This window comes from Austrofundulus limnaeus, unplaced genomic scaffold (genome assembly GCF_001266775.1).
Source record: "Austrofundulus limnaeus strain Quisiro unplaced genomic scaffold, Austrofundulus_limnaeus-1.0 Scaffold1192, whole genome shotgun sequence".
NCBI classification, from domain to species: domain Eukaryota; kingdom Metazoa; phylum Chordata; class Actinopteri; order Cyprinodontiformes; family Rivulidae; genus Austrofundulus; species Austrofundulus limnaeus.
The window spans coordinates 1,323-11,516 of NW_013953594.1; the positions used below are offsets into that span (position 1 = coordinate 1,323).

The 10,194-nt window shown below is 41.0% G+C and overlaps 1 protein-coding gene across 1 annotated transcript in view; it reads left to right on the plus strand.

Annotated features, from left to right (window-relative positions):
* Positions 1–321: 321 nt before the first annotated feature.
* The window catches only part of LOC106534505 (forkhead box protein N2), a gene marked incomplete at its 5' end in the record, with an annotated part of 25,906 nt that continues 16,033 nt past the window's right edge, over positions 322–10,194 (plus strand). Inside the window, 1 exon segment of the mRNA XM_014031159.1 lies at positions 322–385.

Here is a 10,194-nt window from a genome sequence, read left to right on the forward strand (position 1 = left end):
TTTAAAACGCCAGAAAATTTTTTTTTTAATATTTAAATGCCGCGGAAAGCCACTGACGAAAACTCAAAGAACGTCACGCGATGCAAGAAAAAAAATTTGGAGAGCGTGCGCGCGTCCGCGGCACTCCTGCGCTGCGGCAGTTGCCAGGGGAGATAGGGAGGGGAGGAGTTTTGATTGGCTGAGGTGGACCTGTTGCCATGACGACGGCTAGGGGTTTCGGTAGCGTTGCCGTGTCGCGCTGTGTGCTCCGCGCGCTGCGTGCATGGAGGAAGCAGCTGCTGATCTGATCTCTGACATTGTGTGTGTGTGTGTGTGTGCGAGACATCCGAATAAAACTGCGCATGTCTTTTAAAACATACCGAACCGGGACACGACTTGAATGATCGTGAGTATTAATATTAATGTCACATTTTGTTGTTGTTTTATTTATTTTCGGCGGGTAGTTTCGGCAGGAAACGAGACGCGGCTTTTCGAACAGGCTTAAAAAAAAAGTAAAAATTTCGGTCAAGTGACTGAGAGCAGGCAGCGTGGCAGAGATAAGCGACAGCATGTGGCCAGCTAGTTCTTGTTCTCCGTGTTCCCCCCTGGAAGAGGAAACGGTGGGGGTATTTATAGAAACACACAGAGAACAGCTCGGCACGAAAACAACCTTAAAACCCCAAACTATTATCAGAGTTTAAAACGSTAACCTGAAGCTGACTCATCGAGCCGCGGCTAACGCTACTTCTCCTCGGTSTCTGTTGCTCAGACTAGCTAAAGCTGGCAATGAAACACGGTGAACTTATCTAGTAAACAAAACTCACCTAGCTAACCGAAGATAAGCCACTTTAATAAGTCTGTTTCGTCAGGGGAAAAAAGTGCTATATCGGCTAACTTCATACTCATTAAGCTAACTTTAGATTTGTGCGCGAGCTGCGCTTTCAGGTTATCTTCTCCACTGGCTTTTAGTCRAATTCTGTCAAATTGCTTTGGTCAAGTCAGAATATCTGAAGCTGAAATACACGCCGATGCTAAGTCATTTTTCTTTGTTGTTTTACCGGGAGAGCCTCATCTTCCTCTTTTTGTTTACTATCTTTGAATAGTCATATCTGAATACAGAAAGGGGTTAGAAAGTATTCTGGCTAGCTGAGCACATGATGTAATGGATTATCACAAGATTGTCCCAGATTCTGGGCTCTACAAATAATGTCAGAGTGTAGAAAAATCTGGCTGTGTGCATTATGAATTCTGAGCAGGGTTTTTTTTAAATATATATATTTATTTGTTTCTGGAAAGTACCATAGAAAGATGTACACAATCAGTAATGTACTTAAATTACAGTTATTAATTAAGAGCCCAGCCTATCACCTGCTGCCTTTGAAAATCATCTTATGTTGAGAAATGAGGAAGTTCCAGTTCTGGTTAAACCAGGGGTCTGCGACCTTTACGTGCTCCTCGGCTCACAAATAAAATGTGTCCAGAGCTGCAAAATGAGCTACAACTGTGATTATCAACTGGTGGTCCGTGGGCCTTTTCAAGGCCTTTTCGTTAACCTTTACGGCCAGCGGAGGCGACATAAACCTGAAAAGTATAATGTTAATTTTCAGGTTTGTTATTATTTTTACACTTCAGGTCTGAAGAAAAGTACATCCATGCACAAGAAAAATACTGTCTGTAGTTTATACAGAATTTCATAAAAACTAGTACATTATTATGTAGTCCTAAAGGTGTTTAAAGATAACCTTGATGGATTTGAAAGATCATAGAAATAAGTTGGGTTATTTAGGTAGACAACAGGCTAGCATGAGCTAATATGTTTTTTTGTATTAGTATTTTTGTAGTATTGATCACATACAATTTATTAGTGTTGTGAGTATATAAAGAATCACTTATGTTTGGTCACATTTTCAAAGAGCCACTGCAGAGGGACCAAAAAGCCAAATGTGGCCTTAGAGCCGGAGGTTGCAGACTCCTGGGTTAAACCTTAAAGAGAATGTAATGTGAGATCTGTCAGCGCTCAGGGTATGTGCTGAGGATGACTGTCAACTACTACCACACCAAATTAAAGCCCACTAGCTGTAAAGTTGACTGAATTATAGCCATTTTTGTGTTGGCTATCAATGTAGTGGCCATCAATAATTGGACTGACTGCGAAAGTTAATTAGTTGTAGATATACATCCAATAATTAGTTTCTGCAAGTTTCGTTAAAATCCATCCTGTGATTAATTAGATATTTTGCTAACAGAGTAACAATATTCGAAGTAAAGCTTGTAATAAGTAGCACTTGGCATATATAATGTGAATGATTCTCAGCTACTACCACACCAGATTTTAATAATCTTGTATTTGCTAAGTTTGCTCACCTGTGTCGGCCATCTTGAAAGGAGCTGACCCTAAAAGTTGATTAGTTGATTATTACGTTCACTAATTACTAATTGTAAGTTTCATTAAGGTTTATTTACGAGATATTTTGCTAACGCTACAGACACATTATCACCTTCACCTTTGGACTATAATAAAGTCGCCAGTGTTCACAGTAAGTGTATTTATGTTGGCAAGCAAAACAATAAATAAAATAGTCACTTTTGTTGCTTTTATTTAAAAAAAAATGGCTCCTACTACCAGCTGCTGGTCTCACGAATGCTTTTGTTTCGGCAACATACCAGGCCACGCCAGCGACCAGTTGACTGTGACAACGTGGACGAGTTGTAGAGCAGGAATACTTTTCTGTACCAGAAATCAAACTTTATTTACATCCTAAAGTCTCACAAATATAGCCGTAAAAGTTATTATTGCGTTATTTTAGTGGAGTTAATAAAATACGTTTTACATTTCAAGCATAACCGTGCCCACTTTACTCAACTTGTCCACTTTTTCTAACCCCCTCCCTCAGCTGTCAGTATCGCATTTACAGAACTGGACAAACCTCATTTAAATTATGTGCTCTGAACTCTCTCTCTTTCTGTATCTGTGAACAAAACCAGTGTGTTTTTTTTAATGTTTTTGTGAGTTTGGGACTTTGCTGTACACTGAGGGTGCCCCCTGCATTGTGCTTGGCAGTCGGTAAATCTCTGGTAATAAATAGAGGACGGAGACAAACAGGACCCCGAGGGTCAAAGAAAGACAAAGCAAAAAGAACAGATGTTGTCAATCTGCCATTTTTTTGTGGCCAACATGGTCATATTGTGGGTCAAAGCATCTGTTGTCTTTGCAGTAGCAAATATCCACTCGCAAACATGTTTTTAATGTACAGCAACTCCTGAAGGGTACGTCTCCCAGAATAGACAAGGGTATCTCAACTGTACTGACATTCAGAGCTATAAATAAGACCTGCAGTAACCCAGTAAAGTGAGTATTAGAATGTGAATTGGGCTTAATGGCAACAAGGCTGTAAAATGTCAGAGCTGAGTTATCTATACATGTATACATGTTTGAGCAGCTTCCAGTAGCTCTGTAGTGACAATATGCAAACTTAAACCACCGCTAGTTTTCAACTTGTTTATGAACTGGAGATAAGGCTCTGTTTTTATAAATGTTCATTTTTTTTTACTGAAACTGCTTTTAAAAAGACTCGTATAAAAAGATTCAGGAAGTTTTACAGTTGCAGGCTGAAAATGAAACTTACAACTCTGCAAGGTGACAAATTCTTACATGAGGTTTTATAAGCCTTTGCTACATTTTTGACTGTTACCAAAACATCTCACGACCCATTGGACGGGTTTCAATGAAACTCTCAGGAAATAATCAGCCTGCACATCTACAGCCGAACTTTTCGAGTCGCCCCGAATAAAGATGGCTGCCACAACCAGTTGACCTGAAAAAAAAAAAAAAGACACAAATGGCTATAACTCAGACACTTTTACAGATATTAACCCAAAGATTTGTGTGCTGGAAGCTGAGACAGATCCAAAACACATAARCTGAGAAATAACATGACAACATCAAGGAATTCTAGGACTTTAATTGTATTTACTATTCCGACAAAAGAAAATAAGTTCTGATTGTGATTTTCTTCATTTCTACACCTTAATCTTAAGCTGAAACAATTTAGAAGCTTCATTTTTACAACTTGGCAAACAGTTTTGCTTTACTTTACTGAACAGTTGCTCCATTGTGACAGAACAGGAAGATGAGCAGAGGATGTTCGACAGGTAAACAACGGGACAAACAGAGCAACAAAGAGCCGTGTGTTCAGTCACCAGACGTTTTTATACCTTGTTTTTATACATTTTGTTTAATACAGCTTAATATGGCAGTGGCACATTGTTGAATGTGACTTGCTTTCTCAGAGGTTTTAAAAAAATATTATCTGTCTTATCACAGCACTTGCGCACTTTGACCTGAAGCAAACGAAAGGCAGAGTCCTTTGAAATCCGTCTGACGCTGAGTGGTTGTGGTTTGGAGTTTGTTGCGAAAGCTGATCCATGTGGCAGAAACTTTACGGATTGCTCAACACACAACCTAAATCTAGTTTCCCATGATTTGGCTGAATGGAAAAAGCTCGAGGCTTTATAATTGCTTGCTGCTCTGTGAAAAAACCTGTCATTACCAGGTTGTTTGTGACTTCGTACCGAATGTTTTAATGGTTGAGTTTTGGTTGCTTTTTATTCTTAATGTAAATTTAGCAACAGAAAATGAAAAAAAAAAGGAAGTTTGTGATTGCTCCATTGAAGTGACCTTATTTCCATAATTGTGTTGAAAAGCTCCTTTTACTGTGATTTTTATARGCTGTTGAAAATTGAAGATCGTTTAGCAGCAGATGAAAAAACCATATTTTCAGCTCTTTTTAATTCTGTGTTTATTTTCCAGTCTGAAAACTAAAGTAATCCTGAAAACAATAAAAACAAAAGTTTCTCACTCTTTATTTCAGATCAGCCGATGCTCAGTAGCTTTCAGTTCTGTTGGAGTTTATACAGTTCTGTAGTATTTTGCTTGAGTAGTCACCCACACAGCCCCCGTGTGATTTAAGGAGGGGGACATCCCCGGGAGGATGTAGTCTGCTGTCGTTCAGGGTCCGTGACATTCTGCWAATCAAACATGGGTGGCAGCCCTGAATTTGTGCTGCCAACCTAAACGCCTTCAGAGAGAAACTTCGTGTTGTTTTCAGCTGTGTGCTGCCTCCACCTAAACTCATGATTTTAGGCCCCTGCTGCTGAAAGGCTGGCGATAATGATTTTTTTTCAGTATTTCACGAATATTAGGAGGAAGTTTAATGAAACTTTCAAGAAATATTCATATGACAGTTTAACCTTTGGACTCAATTAAAGATGGCCTCAACATCCAGTTTACTTTAGAAAACACAAATGGCTATAAYTAATTCAGATAATTTGACAAATATGCTAAAACTTGTAGTTACAGCTGAGAGTGATTACTAACACATACTACAAATAGGTCTGTCACAATAACAAATTTACTGGATGATAAATTGTTTCAGAAATTGTTGCGATGAATGATAATATTGTTTGGAGACCATTTTAAACTACGGTTATACCGCCTTGTTTACAAAGCTTACAGAAGTTTATGAAATTCACATATGTCCTCCACTTCCTCTATCAAGGGCTCTGTCCAAAACGGTGGGCCGGGTCCTCCGAAGGCCGAATTCATCCGCCGCATATGTCACAGCGCTGGGACGAAGGCTGTCCAAAACCGAAGACTCCTCCGATGCGGCCGACAAATGCGTCCTTCGTTTGGCCCGAATTGAAGGACTGGTCCGATGGATCCTTCCCGGCCCAACCGAATAATTTTTTTATTGTTTTGCGAAATTAATAACTCTAATATATTGATATTTTTCTACTTTCGATCGAATTTTCTTCTGTTTAGCGTTATCACAGTTGATAGGCGAAGGTAAGGATGGGAGGCTAGACCGTCCAAAGTCACACAGACACTTTTTTTCCGGTCTTCCCGGTCTACCAAGGATCCCGGCCCACCTCGACCGGGTAGGTTGGGTCCTTCGGAGAACCCGGCCTGCTGTTTTGGACACAGCCCAAGTGTTCCTCTGGTTTCATCACCCTCATGCCACTTACAAAGTTTACAGAAGTTTGTCAGATTTGCGTAGGGTTAAATAACCTAACTCTCTACAAACCCAAGGTTTGGTGCCCTGACGGCAGCTGAAAGAGGGCATTGGAAAACCGAAGACGCTCCTCTAGCTAAACACTTGTTTACGGGGTTCTCATGCTACAGAGGTCATGAGACCATTCATCTGACGCTAGGGGAACACAAAGAAAACCCTCATTTTATTTATTGACCTCGTTTTAATCTATCGTGCGATTAATTAGTTTATTGCTTAACACGACAGGGCTAACTACAAATGCAACTCCTAGTGCGAAACCTTTGCAAAAAACCTTTGAGCATCAAACGTTGGAMACTACTCTGTTACGAAAACGGCTATAAKTCGMTCATTTTAACAAATATTGAYSTCAAATTTGGTGTGGTTGTTGAGTCATTCACAYCAAACCTTTAGCATAATGCGTTTGTCTAAAACATCTGTCATTTCTCTATGTAAGGTATTTGGGGTAAACTTTAGGAAAGAAAGTTGTCCAGTGTTATCCAACCCTGGACAGGTCGAAGGTCCAWCACAGGTCCACATGCAAACAAACAAAACAACCACTCACGCTCAGTTCTAGACACAGTTTTTAGAGTAACCAGTGAACCTAAAACTCATGTTTTGTTTTGTTTTTGTCAGCGAGGAAACCAGAGCACCCTTACAAAACATGCATCTCCACCCCAGGCGGGAGATGATTAAATCTGTTCAAAGATGGACCAAAATACATTTATTAAAACTGGTTTCTGTAAACCTAAATATTAGTTTTGTTCCTTTGAAATCCCTCTGTGTTATTTATAGAATTACATGCAGTGTTTTTATCATTGTTGTAACACTCATTCACCTCCTCTTTTTTATTTTACATCTTTTCTTGGTGGTCATTTCTGCCTCTCCATCTCCTCCCTCTCTCCTCCTCTAATGCTTGACTGCTCCTGTGCTTGTCTCATTCCTGATGGGCTGAACTCTAGACATCCCATTAGGGTCTGCCTCACTGAAGGCAACGGCGACACGACCGTTTCCTTGATTGGGAGAAAGGAAGAGCGAGGGACAGCTGTGCCCCGCGTGCCACAATGGGTCTTTGTCTCGTCTTCGCTCCTTGAATTAGCAGAATTTGTTTTATTGATTCCATCGGGACATTTATGATACACGCTGGGTTTTAAAATGATCAGCTTCATCTAAGAGGTGAAGTTAAATGAGATGGTTAGCTGTTCAACCAATGCTGATTAATCTATTCAAGTTGGCTGCTAATTACGATAAAACTTGGTCGGTTTTCCAAATATTTAAGCTATAATTTAATGTGGTAGTAGCTGCGAGTTGTTTACAACATACTCATTCATAAGATTGCACATGAATTTATGCGTCATGCATTCCTCTTGAGCYCAAAGCTTTTAATTTTTATTCAGCAATACTTAATGCAGGGTCTTTTTTATTCTTAGCACTCCTGTGTTCCTGTAAAGACTCATGAACAGAAAACGTAAAAGTCAGGACTTGAGGTGAAAGCAGTTTCAAGCTGTTAAAGGCATTTCCTCAATAAAAGAAGAAAAAAAAAAGGCTTTAGACTGCAGTTTCCAAGCAGATGAAGCAGCGGTTCTTGTTGATCAGTGGTGATTGTTGGTACACTGAACTTTACGAACACATGACCAAAGAGATAAGGTTTCAATGTTGGCTGGGAGCTGGCGTGTACTTTGGAAGGCCTCTGTTTACAGTCAAAACGCAGTTTGGTTGTGTTTGAGTTTGAAGTTAACTCTGTCGACGTGCATCAACAGATTTATTATCCGAGTAATTACATTGTCAGTGCAGTAGGATCAGTTTCTCCATGCTGCTTGTTGATCACATTCATAATTTGCCAAAGTAAAGCGTGTCTCTACATCTGGGCCTCCGTCGGCCTGTGTTTTGCTGTAAAGAGGGCCTAATCATCGTTGTGTGAAGTCTGTTTTCTGAAAATGAACTTCCTCAACAGGCAGGAGGTGTTTCCTCTCCCTCCCAGGCCCCTGTTTGAAACTGCGAGGTGAATACTGAGCACTTCGGAAACACGACTAGAGGAAAAACAACCGCTCCTTTGTATGGGCCGAGTGTGTGGGCCTAGTTGTAATGCTTTGTACAAGCATTTTCATTTGCCCTCACCTCGGGCACCCATTAAACGGTTAACACTTAACCAGTAGTTTTGTTTAAAAAARGGACCATTCGGGACCGTTTRAACAGAAGCCTGATTAAACCTCACATCTAATAGATGCTTTTATTCCTCGTGACGTGCTTTGACCCTCCTGCAAAATAAAAMAATCGGCCTCCGAGTTGCCTGGAGCTGCCCCCTTCTTTTCTCCTAACTCTACCGCAGGTTTTGTGTCAGCAGGAGCTCCAACCAGACCGGGTAGTCATCCAAAATATCAGTTAAGAGTTTCAAATAACAGCCGTCACCATGGGGCTTTGTGACAGACACACCTTTGTGTAACCGGTTTGTGTGAAGAGGGTGTGGCGTGATCTCATGAACGCACGGCAGTTAACATCCACACTATCTGGTGGTTTTGCTTTGAGCGTATAAAAACACAAACGCCAAAAGTAGATGCTCGTTTAAGCGAGGCTTTTGCGGGTTGACCAACGTGCGCCTTATTGGACTCAGGAATGCCGTCACATCCAGGCCGGCAGCTGCCTCTCCCGCTGCTCTTTGTCCGACAGGTTTGTGTGGASAACGGCGGCAGACTGCTGGCCTCAGCAGTTTCCGCCTGTATTGATCGCCGCACATTAGCTCCCTCTTCATGCACAGACAGGAGCACAATTGCTTCCCGTGCAACGTTCGGCTGTCGTGGCAACCGAGCCTCCGATTGTGAGATTCACTCCCAAGAAAACGCGTTGAAGCCTCTGTACTTTCCACATATTTGACACGTCAACCGCTTGATTTGCCACTTACAGCCATCTCCATACGTTTTTGTGTATTTTTTGAATAGGCCAAGTGCTTAACGGGATAAAAGAGCAGTTTGAAGGGGGGGGAGATGTGCCGTGGCACCTGCTGTTAGTCTGCTTGTTTGCACATGAATATGATGAGGCTGGCAGTGCGCAGAGCTTTTTTAACTTGCAGATGAGCCATCAGGTCAGCAACCATTGCAGCTTGGGTGTATTTTCAAGGATGAGCAGCAGTCAACAGGCCAGACTGCCTTATTAGCTCCCTCTCCACTCAACTCACCAGTGTCCCATTATTTACTGCAGTTTCAGACGACTCTTTTTCATGCCTTTTTTACCCCCTCCATAAGAGCAGTGATGACTSTGATCATTGCAAAAGCTGTGGTAATTGACCAGCTGCAGTCGTGGTGAAATGCTTCCTGCATTTGGCTGGATGCAGGGCAGCGTTCTCGTCCGTCCACCATGCTTTTGTTGGAATTTAAATTGAAGTCGTTTGGAGGAGCTCCTCAAAGAGGATCCGCTCTCTCTCGCTTCCCAAGATCCCAGCAGAGAGGTCAAGTTTGTGGGAGAAAAAAAAAGGACCAAGGCAAAGTTCTTTTGTACTTTTAAACTAATTACTTCAGTCGTATGATTTTATTGTATCTTCTCTCCATAAAACTCYGCCAGGTTTACAGGGGGTCATTTATGGGCTGTTAAAGCAGAATCAACAATCACATGGAGTGTTTACTGAAAGCCTTTCTTGGCTGCACCTTTTAATCAGATGACTCCATGTTGTCACATCTASGGCTGCCGCAAACGATTATTTTTATAATCATTTAATCACCGATTATTTTTTCGATTAGTTGACTAATCYGATCATACGTTAATTYAATATAAAACATACATCTTATTGCGCCAGAATGCAGCTGCTATTATATAACCATGGTTAGATTTTAGCTATATGCCAACTAAAAATAATTGCTGTGGAAGACAAGTTCTGCTCTGCAGATATTGCATAAGTTTCTCTTTCATTTTTCTTAAAATGATCCCACACTTTTGAGCTCCGTTGCTGGGTAGCCATGATACCAGAGCCTGTCTGTATAATGTCTTGTGACGTCCACGGCCTACCCCAGTTACCACAGATGTGGCAGTGGAAGGTGTCAAAACAGTTTGGAGAGAAAAACCAAGTGAAGAACAAAAAAAAAAACCAGATTAATTGATTATTAAATTAGTCATCGATTATTTTAATAATCGATTAGTCATCGATGAATCGAGTAATCGTTGCAGCCCTAGTCACATC